This window comes from Planococcus citri, chromosome 5 (assembly GCF_950023065.1).
Source record: "Planococcus citri chromosome 5, ihPlaCitr1.1, whole genome shotgun sequence".
NCBI lineage: Eukaryota > Metazoa > Arthropoda > Insecta > Hemiptera > Pseudococcidae > Planococcus > Planococcus citri.
The window spans coordinates 35,352,283-35,374,644 of record NC_088681.1 but is presented as its reverse complement, the minus strand read 5'-3'; the positions used below and the strand labels follow the sequence as shown (position 1 = coordinate 35,374,644).

At 34.2% G+C, this 22,362-nt stretch overlaps 1 protein-coding gene across 3 annotated transcripts in view; it reads left to right on the top strand.

The window, feature by feature from the left end:
- Ddr (discoidin domain-containing receptor 2) overlaps window positions 1-22,362 on the top strand; it is a 283,685-nt gene that overhangs the window by 139,733 nt on the left and 121,590 nt on the right. For all 3 annotated transcript variants that reach the window (XM_065365262.1, XM_065365264.1, XM_065365260.1), the window contains exon 5: window positions 6,512-6,575. The gene's annotated coding sequence lies outside the window, so the exon portion shown is untranslated. The remainder of the gene's footprint in view (window positions 1-6,511; window positions 6,576-22,362) is intronic.

Below are 22,362 nucleotides of genomic sequence, written 5' to 3'. Positions count from 1 at the left end.
TGTTTTTTTTTTAGACCACCTGTCGTTTTGGAACAATACTTTTTAAGGTGGTCCTGATTTTGAAAATTTGATTTTCTATAGTCCCACTGCCCTTTAAACTGTTGAATTTGATTAGAACATAATCCCATATTTTTTGATTTCCTTCAAGTCCAAAAAAGGTGATAGGGCTCCCTCACCTCATGCTGAAAGAAATAAAAAAAAGTTTTGAATACATTTTTATTCTCGATAGCAATTTTACAAATAATCACATTTTCAAGAGAAACGCTTTTAATGTTGGTCTCTTTTTCCCAGGAGCCCTCAAAATTTAAGAGATAAAAAAATGAAATATTACAAGAGTTATGATAAAAAATCTTCAAAAATTCCCAATTTCTCTGTCATAATTCTTCGAAATAACTTTCTTTCGAAAAAATTTCCCGTTTTCCTCAAGCAACCTTGGCCTTCCTGAGCAGAACCCCAAGATCAAAAAAGTTATAAAAATGAAATTAAAGCAATAAGTACGTAAGAAGTCAATTATCTAAATGGCCCTCTGTTAAAGGAAAAACTTCAACTCTGAAGTCCTGTGGAGGGAAGCCAACATATTGTACCAGGGGAGGTTTCTCCTTGAAAAGAGGTTATTTTGAGCAATATTCTAACATAGAATTAAAAATTGTTGAAAAAATGTTGCATTTTATTTTTTTCATTTTTTCAATGACCGATGGATCAAGAGAAGTTTTTTCTTGATTTTGAGGGGAGGGTGGGAGGTCATTCAGAAGAATTTTTACGCAGAAATCAGAATTTTCAATTTAATTTTATTATGACGCTTTTCTATTGTTGGGGGGGGGGGGATTGAAATTCTCAAAGATTTTGTTCTATTAATCCCCATCGTTTTAGGAGTCCCTAGTTGTAAAAAATTTTTCATGTGTGAGAAAAGAATACCCCAGTTCCAGTTTTTGTACACAAAAAATATTTTGGAAAAGTGAGAAGACTTCTTTTTTAGTAAGCAGGTGGTAAATTTCTGATTTTACGTCCGCACGTGATGAAAGTGAAGGCAGGAGAGAAGAAGCGAAGGTGAGAAGGGCGAAGAGGATGGATCAAATAAACAAATCCACTAGTTCAATAGAAGCCCATCATCACGAATAATGTAACCGAAAAAAAGTTTTAAAATGAAAAACGTTATGCTCGTAGTATAAAAGTAGGTATACATATAAACTTAGGTATACCTGTTCAATTTATTACTTTCATAAGAAAAACAAAACCCGGAAAAAAACTTCGGATACGAAAAAATTTCAAAATATGGTGACAAATTAGCTCTCAATATACTTTCTTATTCTCTTCAGTTGCTCTAATGTAATCAATTATTGAAATTTTTCACGGGTAGAAATGATTGAACGAGATTCGTTCCAATTCCACCATCGAAGTAATTTTTTTTCAAATCTCTAGAGGGAGTGAGAGTGGAAAATAAAAATTGGATAGTTTTTTTGTCGAAAGAGAAACTTTATTTTTTCGCGAATACCTTTAAATAATTCTAACATTTATTGGGATTTCGTAGGAGTTGAAAATTTGCATATATGGGTCCGCAAGTGGTATTCCTACCTTTCCTATAGTACACAGGCTATCATATTCATTCACCTTTTATATTTATTACACCAGTGTATATCGTATAGATACGATATGGGTATAGTGCCTACTGCCTATGCATTTATACAGCATTGAAAATGTAAATCGCTGGCGAAATAGTGGGTAAGGTACTCGTAGTACACAATACGAGCAGTACATATTTTTAATTAATTATTTCTCCGGCACAGTGGCGAGAATATAGGTTTGTAGGTATAATTAGGAGACTCTATAGCACACAGAGTAGAGAGGAACAATTCAAAAAGGGATGTGACAGCTTGGTCGATTCCCTCCATATATATTCATTAGTAATGTAAATGAAACACAGAGAGACACGTAGGTTGCTAGGTAAGGGTATGCTATACGAGTAGGCCAATTCAGTGTCATTTTTCGCGGCGGTGCGCGTTTACTTATGCAAATGGCAGCATTCTTGAGCGATGTAAATTACGAAAACGGGCAAAATAAAGCGAACGAGATTGCTTCCGCTGATTTTATTATAAAATATAAAGGTTTCGTTGGTTTTTGCGGTCTTCTTCGATACAGAAGTTGATGTTTAACTTGAGCCTCGACTTGGCTCGGCTTTGTGGTAGATGAAAATTGGCGATGTTGTCGTCGCAGTCTAGGTAGAGGTACCTGCTACCTTCTATACCTAGCTCTATAATACTTTGTGTAGCTACGTATACGGTATGTACGAATGAAAAAGAGAGACTACGACGAGACAGCGACACTCTCTCTATGCATAACTCGATGCGACGCCGACGTGTTAAATAAATTCAGAATTCGTAATGTATCGTACCGTGAATTACGTATACACGCGAATTAGTGGCACGTGAAAATTCGCCAAGTTTTATTTACTTTGGACGTGAAAATGCGGGTTGATGCGCTTTGTACACTCTTCCCTCTGTTTCTGCGTAGCGCTTCATGCGAACATAATATGAAATATTCATCTGTACGCTTTTGGTACTAATTGCGGTGTACTACGCTTTGGACTTGGAAAAAAGCAAAAAAAATACACGATTTGCGAGTTGGATTAAACGGCGCCCTGTCTGTGGAAAAATTCTGTAGAACGGGTGAAAAAAAATCTACCTATTCTGTTGTTATGTTAAAAATAACAATGTATTCGCGTTGAAACAATAGCGATTATATTGCGATATGGAACAGGTTGTGATAAAAGAGCGAAATTCTTCGGGTTTGCGAGGTACCTAGGTGCATGAAGAATAAAAAAAAAACTTTTTTTATCTGCAATCTGCAGCTGTATATTCTGGATGAAATCACGAACATTGAACCGGTGCATTACACTTTACACTCGTTAAATAAAAAGATACCTTATTGAGTTTGCAGCAATTGCAGGTACCTTTAGACTAACAAGGACCTTTTTTTTATTTTTTTTTACTGTTACATGACTTTTGATCCTATTCTTGGATATTCTCGAAGTGAGCTCGTTGAGATGATAAAAATAAAAGAAAAAAAATGAGATGAAAGATATCGAACCATGATTTTTCAAAAACTTGTGTACTTGGTTATTAAAAATTTGGTGATCATTTTTCCAAGGCGAGGTAACAGAAAAAGCCTTGAAGAGTGAAATGGTGAGATCCACAATCTCACCAAATTGGACAAAACTCAGAAGTCTTAACGGTTAATTTCGATTGAAAACCATCACATTTTTTTTTTTTTTTTGATCGGCCTCATCACCACAGCCTGAGTAATGGCTCGTTAACAAAAAAAAAAAAAGTTGTAAGATTTTGACAAAATTTAGTAGGAACTTTTATTTTGAGTTTATATAGTCACTCAAAGTCACTTATACAAAATGTGAGCTCCAAAGGTGCTCCAAGAGGGGAAATTCGGTTCCTCAAAGAGGAGACAGTTTCGAAAAAAATTATAGTTTTTTCATTCTAATCCCAACCCTACCTACTTGTCTTGGGAAAAATGGTACAGCTCAAAAAACTCTCACGCATTATGCGCGAGAAGACCGATTTTTCTTCAAATAAGTACAAATCTTTTACGAACAAATTGAGTCACTTTTTTAGAAACATTTGTATAGCAATTGATCTGTTTGCAATCGAATCGAATCATTTACGAATGATTTGATCGGTGATTAAATAAATTGATTGATTTCTTGGCGAATCACCCGCGAACGAATTGACTAAAAGTTAGTGAATCATTCGCCAACGAATCGATTCGCAGATTCATTTACTCAATTTTTGATGAATCATTCACGAACGAATTGAATAATTTTTGGTGAATCATTCGCGAACGAATCGATTCATGTACTCCATTTTTGATGAATCATTCGCGAACGAATTGAATAATTTTTTTGTGAATCATTCGCAAACGAATGGATTCGTATAGGTGGCTCGTTCGCGAAAGAATCGATTCATTTGCTCAATTTTTGATGAATCATTCACAAAAAAAATTGAATAATTTTTAATGAATCATTCGTGAACGAATTGAATGAATTTTGGCGAATCATTCGCGAACGAATTGATTCCTTTACTCAATTTTTGATGAATCATTCACAAATGAATTGAATAAATTTTGGTGAATCATTCGCGAACGAATTTAATAATTTTTGGTGAATCATTCGCGAACGAATTTAATAATTTTTGGTGAATCATTTGCGAACGAATCGATTCATGTACTCAATTTTTGATGAATCATTCGCGAACGAATTGAATAATTTTTGGTGAATCATTCACAAACGAATTGAATAATTTATTGTGATTCATTCGCGAACGAATTGAATAATTCTTGGTGAATTATTCGCGAACGAATTGAATAATTCTTGGTGAATCATTCGCGAACAAATTGAATAATTTTTTTGTGAATCATTCGCAAACGAATGGATTCGTATAGGTGGCTCGTTCGCGAACGAATCGATTCATTTACTCAATTTTTGATGAATCATTCACAAAAAAAATTGAATAATTTTTAATGAATCATTCGTGAACGAATTGAATGAATTTTGGCGAATCATTCGCGAACGAATTGATTCCTTTACTAAAGTTTTGATGAATCATTCACAAATGAATTGAATGAATTTTGGTGAATCATTCGCGAACGAATTTAATAATTTTTGGTGAATCATTCGCGAACGAATTTAATAATTTTTGGTGAATCATTCACAAACGAATTGAATAATTTATTGTGATTCATTCGCGAACGAATTGAATAATTCTTGGTGAATTATTCGCGAAAGAATTGAATAATTTTTTTGTGAATCATTCGCAAACGAATGGAGTCGTATAAGTGGCTCGTTCGCGAACGAATTGATTCATTTACTCAATTTTTGATGAATCATTTACAAAAAAAATTGAATAATTTTTAATGAATTAATCATTTGTGAACGAATTGAATGAATTTTGGCGAATCATTCGCGAACGAATTGATTCCTTTACTCAATTTTTGATGAATCATTCACAAATGAATTGAATAAATTTTAGTGAATCATTCGCGAACGAATTGATTCGTATAAGTGAATATTTTTCAACTCATGATAAGTACCCAGGTGATTTGATTTTGAAACTGCTTCAACTTTTCTGTCAAATTAAAAACATTTCTTCTGTCTATGATGAATACAAGCAAAGGATGGGACAAAAAATCCACGACAATTTGCTGTTAGCTACCTACAGTCGGTGTTATACGAAAAGCATGAAAAATACGAGTACGAGTCAAAACATAGGCTCTATACCTATCCCGTTGTTAATTTCATTTCACTTAAAAGCGCCAGAAAATCCGATTGTGAAGACTTGAAAGGCTCGCGAGAATCCTTTATGCGAATCTTAAAGATAAAAGAATTCCTTGCTATTCTAGTTTCGCAATCTTCATTTAAAGAAAACGTGTATATAAAAGGAAGGTTTTTCCTGGCTCTTCAATGAAGAAAATGGACGAGTCAAAAAGAGCTTACACACTTTTTCTGCTCTTTTTCCCTTACTCTATGGTCGTCGGCTCTATAGATATCTACGTGTACGAATGCAACCTTCCGCGTTGCAAGTTAAACTTGGAAATCTATACAATGGTTTTCAGATTAGTATCTAAATTCTTTTATTGATATGTATAATTTGATTAAAGTAAATGGCTAGAGATTGCCTTATAGTCGAGGTAGATCTACTCGTAGGAGCGGTCTTTTTTGTTATACTGCTTGAATGTATTAAAGTGTGCGAGCGTTGTATACACACTGAGAAAGAAGTCAGAAAAAGAGAAGAGGCTTTTCAAAAGAGCTTTAATCGTTAGTTGAACTCGATTCTTACTTATAAAATGGGATCCTAAAGCAGCTATTTACCGTAACAGTCCATCCACGAATATCTCTAAACTCATCGCTATATACAAAGAAACCTATCCTTTCTATCCTTTTGTCAATTTTGATTTTGGTTTCTTACCGCGTCTCTGGCTAAACGTAATGCTCTCTATCGTACCATCTTTTTCTACCCCTATGTTTTTTTTCACTCTGTGGTCTTTTATGTACCTACCGGCTACCTATGTGTGTCTGTATCTCTAATTTTTTTCATCTCTTTTTCCAGTTTATTTCGATAAACTTATCACGTATACATACGAAGCGTTAAAAGGTGAAATGCACTTTCGTAATTCAACGCGAGTAATTTTTTTCAGCAGATATGACATAATTCTGCAGATAGTTTCTGTCTGTCTGTGTCCTAAAAATGGAGCAAGTTTTTCCTGGAGGAAATTTTTCAAAATTACGACCTTTTTTGGACTAACCGAATTTAACCTTCCATAGGGATTTTTATGTCGACCTACTAGCTACCTCTTGTCCCTTCCTCTCACTTGATCTAGGATCAGATTGGTTGAAAGCATGATTATTTCACTCCAATTCTCTTTGGGTACCTACTTGTCCAATGATTTAAAGCTTTACTCATTCGTAAAACTTGTAAACTAAAGAAAAAATTAAATATTTATGTTTCAGACTTCACCAGTTCAGAAACAGAGTGCTCGTTAGACCGCAAATTATGCTCAACATTTAGATAGCTGTAAGTACCACAGATATTACATTGGAATACCTACCTATAAGCTACACATATATTTTATTAATTATCATCACGATGAGGTAATCACGAAGCATCTCGCACAGTACATCAAAGAGCTTTATATCGCACCTATCGAACCTCTCTCTGTAATAATTCAACGTGTGGCCAATTTCCAAAAGGTCGGTCCAATTAGATGGAATATCACAAAGCATAACTCGTTATCCAAGCTACATCTCGACGACGACGACGACGACATATTTCGTCGGCATTTAGCGAACAAGTTCGTACTTCTTCTCTATTGAACCAATAAGGTGACCAGGGACAGTATGACGAAAAATATAAGACTCCATATATATAAAGGAAATCCCAGCCATATACAGAACGAGGTCTACGAGTATATAGAGGATACAGACACGCTGATTTGGGTTTTAAGGATAACTGACGACTCCTAACAAACAATAATGTGTCAACGAAACCCAAATAAGAAACGTTAAGTCTCTCCAGAGCGCCATAAAATGCGACATTTATTAAACCATTTAGAAAAACCAACGGCTTACGATTCGCCTTACGTTTTGCGAGCCATTTTTACAACCTTAGCGAGTCTCTTGTTCTTTTTCCGCTCTCCACCCTTCTCTGTCATTTTGCTTTATCTTAATATTCAAACCGACGTTTTATACCCCAAGCAAACACGGTGACATCTTAACTTCCCTATGTCTGTGGCAATACCCCTATGCATTCCGACTTTAAATTAAAAATAATCTTTTATTAAAAAAATATATATAACTTTTTAGGGGCCGAGATTCCTTGCTGGATTTTTTTCCTGCGTTTGTTTTTAATTCAACATTCGTTAAATGAATATAAGTACGTCAAAAATTTATGTCCTCGATTTAAAATCACTTTGCAAAAGTGTAGGTAGGTACCTTTTGGCGTAACGTAAAATTGTACCGATTCGAGGGAGAAAGGTTCGTTAAATAAAGCTAAACATGATGATGACGACGACGACAGAGTATATCAAGGGAATACACGCCTGGTGCTTCCTTCTGGTTAGGAAAAATTCATCTACGAGTATAAGGAAAGAGAGACGCTCGCGTATTGAAATGTAAATTTACCAATTCTCAATCAACCGAGCCCGCTGTCATTTTGATAAAAACACAAACCAATTTAAGTTTTACAACGCCCGCGTACCTTATCGATTAAATTTTCTCACTCGATGGCACTCATCGACTCGTTCTTTCTCTTTTTCTCCCTCTCGTCTCTCTCTCTCTCGAAATATATACACTCAATCTCGTGGTTAAGTGGTCCGATGTAATTTTTGGGCGAAAAATTCATTCAATAAAGCCTATACTTAATTATACACCCCAATCGAAATGGCTTTATTGTCGCGAACAGCCTTTTATAGCTGCCTGCCTATATTCCACATCACGGTATCATTTTTGTGGTCTCGTTATTGATTTCGGTCATGTAAAAAGGAGCAACGACCATCGTAAAGGCAACGCTATACACGTACGATATGTGTACTCGATGCACTTCTCTCTACCCTCTAATGGAATATTCATCTGACCGAATACAGCAGCCCGAGCCCGGCGTTTCTTAAACGAGGGCTAAATGTGTAAAATTATACGTTATTCTGGGAAACTAGGTACTCGGTGTATTTTTCACGCAGTCACATAACCAAGATGGGGTAATTAATAAGAAGAGGGTAATCGAGGGTCGAACACATGGCCATAATCATCCACGATGACTAACTTTCTTCTTCATCGTCGTCCTCGTCCTCGTTATGCCTTTACTGGATCCGTCAATTTTGGGCGTATTTGCGGTAATTCATCGTGTTGGCGCACGTTCCCTTTCAAAATTATTGAAATATCGTATTTGGGGACGAAATAATCGTGTAGTTGAATGTGTACTCCTTACTCATTATTGGAAATTGTGGAAAATATGACAAATTGCTTTTTTCAAGAGATGTCCCAGAGTCAAGAGAGTAGATGATATTGGAGTTTATGAAAAATGTAGTGGAACTTTGACCAAAGGTCGAAAAGTTTTTCAAACAAGGTCGATAGTTCAATTTTCATGTTTTTGGAATCGTTAGATTTAATCATTGTCTGAGGAATTTTTGTTCAATGAAATCTGAAAGCAAAATTTTAATTGATGAATATATGAAATAGGGGTAGTAGGAAGTACTGAGAATATTTTCCCTCGAATTTGGCAAAATTTTTGAACGTGATGTTATTGGAGGTCATTAATCTCGATCCCACTTACAAAAATTTTTAGATTTTGTAAAAAAATTGAATAATACCCTTGAACCCCTTTTTGCTTTTTGCACTCTTCTATCAGTTCTATCTCATCCTGTTTGAATACATATCCATGTAGAAAACCTTTCAACATATTGTAACAATTTTTCCTTCATTTTAGGTAAATCACTTTGCACCTACACATTGACATAGGCGTCCAAAATCCTACCAACTCCAGTTACTTTCATCTACCTACCTACCTATGGCTACATATTATATAGTTCTCGGAACGAAAGATAATTTACTTAGTGGTACGTTGGGCAAAAAGCGAAACAAACTTTCAACTTCAATTTACGAATCGTATGAACGAACTTTTTGAACTTCTAACATTTAAGTTTAGAGAGTACGTGCGAATGCGAATGGACTTTACAAAGTTGACCTTTTTTTTTTAATACTCGTATACGTTGCCAAACTACTCGTAAAAAAACCTCGTCGAATTTGAAATGTCAAAGACCACATTGGTCGGAATCATATTATATTTTTGTTTTAACATTTTACTCTCCACGCAGCTACTAATACCTATAGCTTCTGCTGCAAAATGAAATCATGCACCATATAAGTATTCCTAGAAAAAGAAATTTTATCACGAATTTCACACTCGAATATTTCACGTACGAATGCTAAACCATATCTTTCAAGTTCTGGCTGAAAATAAAGTTTTTAATATTTCAAAACGACCCAATGACCCAGATTATACAGTACACAGAACACTATACTAATTTTAATAAGTTTATTTGAGAATATTTTTGAAAACCTACTTCAAAGGAGATTAGCTCGTATACGATATTCCTATGCGAAAATTTTTCCAAAGATTTATTCGCTGGGGAATGTTTTGCAGAAAAAAGTTACATTTTCTACGACTTCGCCAAAGGAATATTTTAACTCGATAATTTTTACATGAAAATTTCGTTGTCTGCGCTTCGTCGTTGGGGATGTGGATTCACGTGCATGGCTTTTTTTTAGGTACACGAAGGAAAAAATACGTCTTTTTACGCCGTATTATTATTTATTAGGAAATTACAATTTTTTACGGAATATTCTCTTGGTTGAATTTTTTTTTCGTTTGAAGGTACTAAATATATCACTTGAGACTTACAAAACAGTTTTTCGCTGTTGTAAATATTTAAAGGAATTTGTATTTCAGTTTTTTTTTTCGTACGTATATTATGTCAATCTTATTTGGATAGGTAACTATCTACTTAACTAAGTGAATATATTAAATGTGTTTTCATTGCTATTAAAAAACTCTTATGAGATGATAAATGCCTTGGTCGAGACAATGTATCTCGTCTTGGAGTCTTAATCTACCTGATGGATACGTCCCTTTGATTTAAAATTTGAACCGAAGTAGGAAGAAGAAGCATGTCTTAACCCCCCTCCCCCCTCGTGATCAAAATTTCAAATTTTTTGAGAATTTGAAAAAAAAAATCAAAAAAACTGTTTTAAGGACAAATTTGAGCTTTTTCATGAAATATTAATTTTTTTGAACAAACTGAACAAATATGAATAATTATTTTCATTCAACTCTCATACGTCAACAAATACTTGTTTTAAGCTATTCTGAAGCCTCCAGCAATCTTTTGATTTTCTCCAGAAGTTTCAAATCACTCCAGATGAAAGGCTAAAAAAATATGAACTTTGGCTCCTATAACGTATATAGATCGGTGCTTGTTGAACCTCCTTCGACCATTTTAGAATGCTCATCACGAAATTCCAGGAGTGTGAGATCAAAAGTGAATTTTTGACCAATTTTATTAAAAATACAGAAAAAGTGAAAAAAAATCAAATCAGCAAGGAAGGTATAAGATGAGTTTTTTTTGGGGGGGAATATATCGTCTGGTGCCTCTAAATGATCACTCGATCCGAAAACAATCGCAATTTGACCGTTTTAGTCCTTCGAGAACGATTTGAAAGTTCTTGGTGAAATTTGAAAACTTGCTGGAGGCTGCAAAAAGGTCGAATTGAGATTTTTTTTAGTAGGATGATCGTGAAAACACACCAGACTATATCTTGTCAAAAAAAAACGCTCATTAAATTTAAATATTTTCTTTGAAAATTTAATTTTTTCATTTTTTTGGAATTCATCCACAAATTGGTCAGAAATTCTTTTTTGAACTAGCACTTCTGAAAGTTCCCAGTAACATCTTGAAACGGTCGCGAGGGTGTCCAATGAGCACCAACCAAAGTTATAGGTTCTATAGTTTATTTTGTGTCCTTCCAGAGCGATTTCAAGTTCCTGGAGAAAATTGAAAAATTGCTGGAGGCTCCAGAATAACCGAAAACTAGAAATTGTTGATGTGTGGAAGTTGAATTGAAAAAATTATTTAAATTGGTTCTCTTTGCTCTAAAAAATTTGTATTTTATGAAAAAATTCAGAATCACCCTTGAAACAGTTTTTTAAATTTTCAAAAATTTTCCAAAAATTCAAAAATGAACTTTTGCTGTTGAAAGTTTGGTTACCAGGGTTTTAGGAAATGCTATCTTTCGATTCAATCTAGCTTCCTTCGAATTGAAGAGTTCAAAAGGTTTCATTTGTCAGCATTTATACCTACTTATTTTCAAAGTTGGGAAGCATGTTTTTGAGGATTACTCATTTTTAAAATAATGTATGTACCAACTTGACACGTCGAGAGAAGAAAAGGAAATGAGAGAACGGATTGAATGGATTTTCAACTGACCCCATCAATTACACCATCCCCATAAATCACATCCTAATCAAGAAGTTCACATAATATTGCTTGGCTCGTCATCAAAATTCATAAATTACATCTTGATTTCTTCTCTCATCGCAGATCAGTTCTTTAACCTTTTCAAAACCTATAAAAATGGCTAGAAATCCCTTACTACATACGTATTCATCTCAATCCCTAAAATATCAGCAAACCGGAAATGCAAATCGCAAAAAAAATCCACCAACAACCCATCATATTAAATTTCTGTTGACAGTTTCCTTTACCTCGGCCAACTCTTCAGTAGCGAAAAAACGAAAAGAAAAAAATTATCACATTTGGATACGTCGCGAGTAAGAAGTTATCAAGTCTGAAAATAGTATCGGCGGTGGGTTCATAAGAGTCAGACGTACAACCGCGTCATTCATTAATACTATTTCACAGGTGGTTGAGAATCTTCCGGTTTACTCAGCTCTCGGTGCAGACGACTCTAGAGAGGAAAAAAACGAAAAAAATAATAACCTGTCAGTTGATGTATAATGAAAATAAAACATTGAGGCAGGACTGCGTGCAGAGGGCTGCATGCCGCCTTGCAATACAGGGATTGTGAGTAGGTAAAGAGGCAGAGAGATGAAGGTGGGTGGGTGAAAAAAAAAGAGTTTCATACGACTCGAATTTATTTAATATTCACGCTGATGGATGAGTTCCAACAATTCCAATGCAATAGTCGTCAAATTCAACACATAAATAAGTAACATTCACCGAAGATAGACCCTTGTTTGTACACCCCTGTACCTATTATACATTCGCATACGTATAAAGTACATATATCACGGAGATTGTATGTACGCGGAGTTGGAGGTGTGACAGTGGTTATAAATCAGTTCTCACTTTCAGGTAAACTATACACTCTGTATAACACAGCTATGTTCGTGTCAGTTTCAGTTTCCAATGTTTCTGTTTTAGTTTTCAGTTACACATATATGCATTTATACATCTATATACTATACTACATACTCGGAGTAAAAGAGGTAAGGATCGAGAGAGAGAGAGAGGAGAGGCATACTCACACACGTTGTATAGACCGCAGACTGATTAACACATCGAGCCTATAAGGTTCTCCGGGGTGTACCGACCTTTTATACACAATGATCTCGTTGTTGGAAATATTTCTGGTAATTTGTAACGTTACATATATACGATCCTTTCAACTACCCTGCCCCTCGCCGGTCTCCCTAAGCTTCATCTCGATGCCCTCGTGGATACGTATATAGTATATACATACATAGATGTACTAGAATGTAATTTTAAACGCTTTCCGTAGCCTAATTAAGGGAGTAATTCGCATTATCAGTAACACGCCCCGATACCATGTTTCATTTTTCGAATAATTTCAACAAATTTACCAACCGAACTCGTACTTGGTACTGAAATTGCGCCATTTACCGCTGCAAAGAAATGGCAAATTTATCGCGTCGTATAATTTACCTACCTCGTTTGCAGCCATGTTACGTGCTTGTTTGGTTGTGTAGTGTTCGGTTAATATACAACTATGTACCCTGATTTCCGCCATTTCATACAGTCTTTCATACGTGTAGAATTTACAACTATGATCTCCTCTGGCAGCTCATATGAAACAATTGTATATACTAAAAGGTTACGAACCGTTGGCACTTTGACACGAAAAACGAATAAAATTCGATATGATTTTCTCATGTCCAAAAAAAACAAAAAAAAAACTGATAAATGGGTACCTGTATTTTTTAATTTGAAGGTGAATCTTTTGAAAAAGTGAAAATTTTTGAACAATTTTTCAGAGTTGAAAAAATTGAAGAAATTTCCTGATTTTAATAGGAAAAGATTAGAAAAAATGTTTCATAAAAACTCAAGACTCCGGAAAATTTTGAAGTTCAAAAAAATTTGAGGAAGGGGCAAAATACTGGGAAAAAGGAAGCATTACCAAAAATTGATTGATTTCGATCATGGTGCAAATTTTCATCCAGGAAGATACATTAGAGAGAGAAAAAAGACGTAATTAAAATGATGAACCGTTCAAGTTTTTTTAATTAATGTATTTTTGAAAAATTTTCAGTCCTAAATTCGGTCGTGATTCAAGTTGTTTTTTTTTGGTTTTTTTTTTTCAAATGTGTCATGCAACCTGTTAAAAGAAGCTGAAATTTCGCAAAAAATTCAAGCATTTTGAATCACAGCTTTTGTTTGTGGTATTGAAAAAAAATCCTTCAAAATCGAGTCATTTGATTATCTGAATTTTTAAAAAAGTTTCACGCTTCCTAGCTAAGTACCTATCAGAAAGGGTTAAAAATTTGCGAAAAATTCAAACATTTTAATAAAAGTGTTTTTTGAGCATTTTTGTAAAAAATTGGTGCAAAATTGGATCATAATGATTTCCCAGATAATTGAAAACATTTCTACTAATAAAATGGGTTAAAATTTTGAGAAAAATTCAAATAACTGGATCAAAGTTCAAACTTTTGTAATCTAAAATGGTCAAAAATTTTGTGAAAAAATCAAATATTTTAGTTTCTTTGGAGGGTATTTCTGAAAAAAAAATTGAGTCCAAAAATGGGTCATGATTTGATTTTTATTTTGAAAAAATGAAATGCAATCTGTGAAAATGGGTAAAAATTCCGCGAGAAAATTGAATAAGTATTTCAATAAACGTTTTCCGGGTGTTTTTAAAGAATTTTGAGCTTATAGTTGGATCGTAATTTTTTGGATTTTTGAAAAAGTATCACGCGATTTATCAAATTAGTTGAAACTTTGCGAGTGAATCAAAAATAATTTCAATCTCAACTTTGTTTGAGCACTTTTGAACAATTGGGGACTCAGAATTGAGTCAGTTTTCCGGGCAGTGATGATAATTTCCAAGTTTCAAGTAGAAATTTCAAAATAATGATCGACATTTTTTTTGATTTTTTTTCGCGAAGTTTTAATCCACTTTTTGATAGGGGACACGTGATACTTTTTCAAAAATTTCGAGAATCATCACTTGAATTTGTGCAAAAAATCTTCAAAATTGGTTTTTAAAAAATGTGATCAAAATATTTGGACTATTCGTGAAATTATTGGCCTAACACATTTCGATAGGTTGCATGACACCTTTTCAAAAAAGCAAAACTTGCATGACCCAGTTTTCAGCTCAAAATTCTTAAAAAATTCTCAAGAAAAATTCTTGTTGGGATATTTCAATTTCTCGCAAAATTTCAGGTAACCCATTTGATGAATCAGAAGGCCACGTTTTTTTCCTCGAAAATTGGAACATTCCAAAAATCCTTGGAGGCTTCAGGATGGTTCGAAACCATCACTAATTGACTCGAGAGGTCAAAAATGGAGTACAAACCAAATTTCAGCTTTTTATGCCAGTTTGATAAAATTTTGATTTTTTTTTCATGAGAAATTAGCCAAATTAAAATGTTTTAAAATTCGTCAAAAATCAAAAAAAGTGCATTTTAGCACATGATATTTTTGGTGGTGGTGCATTTTGAGGTTCTCTGTCAATTTGCCTTTGTCTAGTTCAAAAATTTTTATGCTGATTGGGTTATGTAGGTTCTATTACATATTATTGTGAAAAAAGTACGAAAAAGAAATTATAATCATATGACTAAAAGGCCTATTCAAAAAATCATTTCAGATCAATTGAATTTTTAAATATTTTCTGTTCGTTGAAAAATTAACCTGAAAGTTCATGTTTTTAAAAATTTCCTGCCTCAGAATTTAGTCTGTTGAAATTGCCACAGTGGATTATGATTTCTCCAACATGAAAATAGCTTACAAGTTTTCTAATAAAAATAATAAATTTCGGTTTTTTTTTAGCTAAAAATGTGAAAATTTTTAAAAAGAAACGGTTATGACAATACCTACCTACAAACTATTTAAAAGTGTTTCTGTCTTGTGATCCCAAACGTATCAATAAAAATTGGAAAAATATGGCCATATTAAAGCGAAGAGAAAAGAATAGTCGTAGTGCGGTAAAACAACGAGCAGGAAAATGCGACATTAAAAGCTACTTATGGTTTTTGACATCGTTACATTTTAGCGCGAAGAAAGAGCTCTCGTTTTTTTTTATCGGTGGAAAATGAATAAGTGCGAAATCAACGATGCGTATGACTGCTTACACTTTATATAAGTAAAAAGGAGAGAACTTAGGATACGGGGGTCGGGAGTGTACGTAAGAAAAGGGAACGGTGTATCTAAGGTGCATAGAAGAGAGAAGAAACAAGATCGGGTAGCGCGCGAATTTTAAAGCTCGCCTTTTACTACTCAGACAATCAAGATCTTTACTTTTTCTGATAGTCTAGTTCAAGTTACAGGCGCGTTTACTCGTTCACTTAATAAGCTTTCTATATTTCGAGCAAGATAGACGCGGCGATGAACAGAACAAGAAGTGCAGATAAAAGCAGCCAAAACCTTTAAGCGAAAAGTTTAAGGGGGATGAAAGTTCAAATATGTTTTCACTTTTCTTTTCTATAAACTGCACCGTTTAAGGATAAAAGTAATGCCTTTCATTATAGGAGACTCGTTTTTGAAGGGAATACGCCCGCCTTTGCTTTTCTTTTTTCCCTTGACGCGTATTACGAGTACGTACCTATATATGCCTTTGCCTACATCGCTCCGTGTGTATGGAGTTTTCTTACCAACAATGAACACAATAAACAAAACAAACACATACCTTCGTCCCATTGAGGCTTTTATTTTATTTACCTAATTGTCTATTTGTTTATTTGGTGCGCTTTTGTTCTTCATTTTGTGCATCGTGAGAAAAGAGAGCACATTCGGGCTTTTCTTTCCTATGTACTATACCATAGAGTTTTTCTCTATGTGCAAGAACGTACCCCCGTACCCCATCCCAATCTCTTTCTCTTGGTAGCTATGCGTTCGCTCCGAGAAATACAAACGTTATAATGTGATTTATAGTTTGAAAAATAATACTCGCAACGAATCAGTTCCCACTCGATAGAGATGCTATCGTTTTATTTGCGCTTCGACGGAATAACTTATAAATTCACTTTCTAGAGGAAAAAATTTTCCACAAAAAACGTGCGAAATGTATTATCGCGAGCTAGAGATAGTGTTTTTTTTCTTGCTTCGTGAGTTTTCCGGGTTATTGATGAGTGTGAAAATGAATACCGCGATAATGGAGACTTCATCAGCGAATGATTTGCCTGCGGGTGTGATTTTTGAGGATAAGTGAGAATGACGAATTGCTGGTTTTTACCTAAAAAGTACAAGTTTTCTTCGTTATTGATTGATATGTTACCGAAGTCGAGTAAAAAATACAGAAGTAAAGAACTAAGGGAACAGAAAAGTTACTAGCTGTGATTTGAAACAAATTCCATCCGAAAATGAAGATTTGATAATTTGCTAACCAAGTTCTCAAACAGGAAAGAATAGATACCTAGCCATATTCGTAGGATGTATTCGAGTTTTTTCGTCTTCCGGAGCTGATTATATGGCTACTTACAATACTCTTCCTATCACAATGGCCATATCAATATCTGAACTCGCTGTTTGGTCGAATTAGCATGCAAAGTAATAACCAGTCGAAAACTTAAACCGCACAAAGAATAAAAATACGAAAGCCATTAACGATTTATAAAAACCTTAACGTCTTTACGAACGGGTTAGCTCCATTATTCAAGTCGTTCAGACTGAATTTCAAAACAGATTACCTTGATTTTACATTCAAATGCCATACTAAAAGGTATCGTAATATTAGCGTAATACGATTTCCACTAAAGCTCGTTTCGCCGCATCTTTATACCGAGAGAATACTCAAGTAACTCAAATAAGAGGGTTTTTGGATAAAAAAATAATCGATCAACCACGATGAACCTCCCAATAATAACGCACACGTTGCTAATATTTTCAAAAAGATCTATATCAAAATCACAATCATTCGCACACACGACAAACGTGAGTACCTTTTTACACTCTATACATAGCATATAATAGCGAGCACTTGAAACTCCCTATATATTTTTTCAATGTCTCTGGCGACGCTCGGCGAATCTCTTGACCCACGTTTATTTGTGTGTGAGATGATCCCTCATGGTCCCTCAGACTCGCGCCCTGTCTTTTTTCATTCATAAAAACACATACATACGCAATCACACGAGGTTTTCGGCTCATCGGCTGAGATATAAAATTTACAATCTAGCTACTTTATAGCAAATTAAACGTATTTAACGATTGCACCAACAAAAACGCATTTTATGGTTTTGGCGGGCAAATTAAAACTGCGGTGCGAGACGTTCATCGACGTCGAGAACTTCAATTTGATTTCTTTTCACCCGGTAGTACGTGACATGGTTGGTTTATAGCTTCGAAGGTAATAAAAACCAACCAATCTCGGTTCTTACTAATGCAATATTTGTGCCCATGGGAAGATGTGCGCGATTTACCATTAAATCGCCATACTGTCGCGTTTCTAATCGATTTGCAGACACTGGAAGTGTGAAAAAATAGTGCTGATTTTTCTAATTCAGTAGATACTTTTTTTTTTCAGTAGAGTTGGGCGAAAAGTTTTTTTTTCAACTCCTACTCAAAGTTCGCTCTGAGTTCATTTTTTATTTGATTTCTTTCAAAAATGATCGTTGAAAGGATCGTTGGATCGGCGGTCTTTATTTACGGAGTTTGTTCAAATTGCTTTCCCGTCTATTTCCTCAGGCTAAATTTTTTAAAGAATCGCAAGAAAAAATTTTAACGAAACACTTCATTCTCTTTTTTTGAAGACTTTAACATCTCACCAAGAAAAATTTTCAAATTATCACAACAAAATTGGAATGAGATACGGGATCAGGTATCACAGGGGTTTCTAGTTACAAAAATTTTCATTTTGAAATTTCAAAATTCGGAAACATTCGGTTAAAAGCTGAAATTTTTAGAAATTTTTGAGAAAAAATATGTTTTTTTCTGGAAAAATTCCCATTTTTGATTTTAAAAAAATTTTAAAAATGCACTGAGAACAAAAATTTTAAATTTTTGAAATTTGCTGAAATTTTATTTTGCAATTGAATTTGATTTTTAAAAATGAGATGTACTTCAGCATCTCGTTTTTAATGTAAAAATTTAGAAATTATCAAATTTTCCATAGGTACAAGTGCAACTGTCTTCCAAAATGAAAATTTTTCAAAATCAAAAGCCACTGTGACATTTGACCCTGTTTTATTTCAACTTTGCTTTATTATGAAGATTTGTTCTCGCAATTTGTCGAACCATAAAAGGATATTATTATGCTGTGTTTTGGGGCATTCAAACTTTCCTTTGCAGTTCCCTTTGAGCTTCTTCAGGAAGTTAAAAGGTCACTGCTGCCTGCACCACCAGACGAACTTTTAATTCTTCTAGAAATGTGCTAAGAGTTGAGGAAAGCTCAAAAAGTTCGAGAAATTGAAATAATAGGTATTGCATTCTTAGACGAGCCATTTGGAAATTGAAATGATTTTCCTTTTTTTTCAGAGAAAAAAAAATTATAATTTTTATTAATAAAAATGAAAGGTGTTTTTTGAGGGAAGGCGCCTCACGTGGTAATTTTTCTCATAAAACGGTGCTGGTGAATGAATTTTAAAAATTGAACAAATGTGTTGAGAAAGAATCGAACTCCTTAGACAGACTCATCAATTCAGAGTTCAATTCTTTTTTTAAAAAGAAGTTTTAAAAGAGAGTTTCAAAAAGAGGTTGCCTAACCCTGCATATGAGCCAATTTCCAAGCAGACAAATATTTTTTTGGTTTCTTATTTATTTATTTTTTTATTATTATCATTTTTTTTTTCATTTTGAGCCTGGATATGCTGGTCAAAAATATGCATTTTAAGGTGTTGGCTTGGAAATTGGCTCAAATGTGAATAAACTCGTTAAACAGGTTGATCGAATAAACCATAACTCGATTTTCAGCTGTTTATATAAATTTATTTCCACACCTTCTGGAGAAAATAAAAAATTCATCGAGAAATTTAGGGAATTTGTTTAGAGGAGTCGATATTAATTTCAGGACTAATTAGTACCTACTTTTTTGTTTGCTTGTTTTTTAAAATATCTACCTAATCATAAATTGCCAAAAATGGTAAATGTTGGGTTTTCAAAAATTTGCCAAAAACTGAAAAATCAGTTTGGGCAGCTGGAATTTTAATTATTGGGGGTATTTTGACCAAATTCAATGGAGACCTTAATTTCCTCTAGGAGAACCTCCGGAGCTAAACAATTTTCTGAGTAATAATTTTCAACTCAAAATGAAAATCTTCCTTGAATTTGGTCAAAATCCTCTGATTTCCTGGAAAAATATTGCTGGAAAACTTGCTCTAAACGGAGGTATAGTTTACTTGGAAATTATTCGAAAAGCTTTTCCCTCCCCTCCCCTCCAGTGGAACAGCATGTGAAGAGGCATTACAAAAGGATATAATTTCACCACAATCTGCGACGTGTACATACAAACGAGATGAAAAAATATATCTTATTTTTGAAAACGAGCCTCGACTCACCTTACCTTATTCTCTGTGGAAAAATGCGTGTCTCTTTTCTGGCACAAAGCAATAACCTAGTTTTTCGAGAAAGAGGTTCGAATAGAATTATTTTCTTTGTGCGGATTATTTTTATGCCATCCGTTGCGGACGCTATTAAGCTTAGAGTATGATTTATACGAAATCCACAACGCGAACGTTCTCCGGGTGGTTTTTTTTTCTTACACAGCCTCTCCCCCTCCCCCCGCAATACCAACCCGATTTTAAAGGTTTATACAGACGCAGCAAAAATGGTGCTTAATTCAGCCAGCTTTTGCAGTTAGGTACCTATACTGGAATATCATAAGTGATTAATTGTTATACTAATACTCGTCTCTCAGGTCATTGGGAAGTTAGTCATAAATACATTTAATGCCTAATTAAACTCGCTATAATACGAAGGTGTAATTAATGGATAAGTGAGGCTATCTTGATGCATTTTACACAGTATGAAGTGCGAGCAACGCGCCACATTATACATATTATAATTCGGCGATTAATTGTTTCCTTTCGTTGGCGATGATATCGCAGCGTGTTTCCAATTATTTAGAGTGCTGGTTATGTAAATTTAGCAAAAGTGTTGGTAGGTGCTTTTTTTGGGGGCCGAAATTTTTGCCTTAATTAACGCGCACCCAACAACACCCAAAGCGGAGCGTATAATTTTTTTTTACTCATTCAGCCTTATCAATTAACACGTCGTTGTGAAAGAAATAAATATCGTACGTATCGCTTGCCGATCGTATATACAAAGCGATGATGCTAAATGGCAATTCGTAAGATTACCTACTTTATTTATAGTCGACAAGTTATAGGTGCTCTTCGTCTTAAGCTTGTGTACATTTTTAACGTATAATTAAATACGTTTACATATAGAAATGTGAACGTTTATTTTCTAAATAAGACACGAAATTTTGGATTCGGATCGGTAAACAAGAGGGTGGCTAAAAAATTACCGTCAACGGTTCGTGAATACGTTGCTATTCACAAAGTAAACTAAAATTATGAAAAATATGACACGTATGAAATGTTCGTAAATCATGGCAAATAAACCCGCGCTCGTTACGAGGTCGTGGAGAAATGAGGTGTAAAAATAAAAGGTCTCGAAGCGCGTGTATTTCTTAATATTAAAACTGGCTTTTTAATTTTTTTGAATGTAAGAATGTCTAAGGGGAGTTGGAACATTTGGTGCTGTAAATGCGTGCATCAGCCTACAAGTGAGCGATGAAAATTGAAAAAAAAAATCGCTGATGATAAATTTTGATAACTTGTATCGAAAATTGTTGAAAATGTGCAAAAATTGATGAAATAAAATCAGGGGAAATTGTTCTAAATTTTACCTACATAAATTGCATAAGATTTCAGAAAGTGTTCCAAAATTTACTTAAAAATGGTAAAGAATGACAAAATAGTGCAAATTTTTTTTTAATTTACGAAAAATTAACTAAAATTACACTGAAAAAAATAATTTCGAAACAGTGCACTTATCCCTCAGAATTAAGGTAATGATTGAACTAAATCTGAAAGTGTTCCAAAATTTACTTAAAAATGGTAAAGAATGACAAAATAGTGCAAATTTTTTTTTAATTTACGAAAAATTAACTAAAATTACACTGAAAAAAATAATTTCGAAACAGTTGCACAAATACACAAAAATATTGCTCCCAAGCCTATTTTGTACGTGACAAAAATTTTCAGACACGCAAATATGTCCTTCTAATGCCCTCATCGCTGTAGTGCTCTGATAGCCGAATAGGTAGGACAAGTAGTTAGGAAACGTAGGGCCCCCAGTTCGAATCCCCATGAGGTATATAGGTGACAGATTTTTCGTTAAAAGTGTTGATCATGAAAAGTTCTAAAAAATGCGAGTATAACAGTAGTGAAAATCATTATCAGATAGACTCACCCCTACCCCTTGTTTTTAATTTTTGAAAATTAAGGTATTCAGCATCCGTTTTTATAGGTACCTTGCACAAGGGATTCATTACATTGCACAATGACACGTCGCGTGTCCTTCAAATGTATGTAGTAGTGCTAGTAGGCATTGCTGCGAGAATGTAATGAATCCCTCATCGAAGATCTCACTACATTGATTCCGTCGTATCCCAAATTTCCTACGAAACGGGCATTGAATACCTTCTTTTTGAGGCACTCAGTACTGTTCATTTTTTTCAGTGTATGCAAAAATACATCACCAGCCGAAATTCAATTTTTAGTGAAGTTTTTAATATTAAATCAGCTGAATTGTTGGTGATAAAAACACCAGAATGTCAGCAAGCCCCTGAAAATATGTTGAATGGCTGGTGATTCTTTGATGAATTCT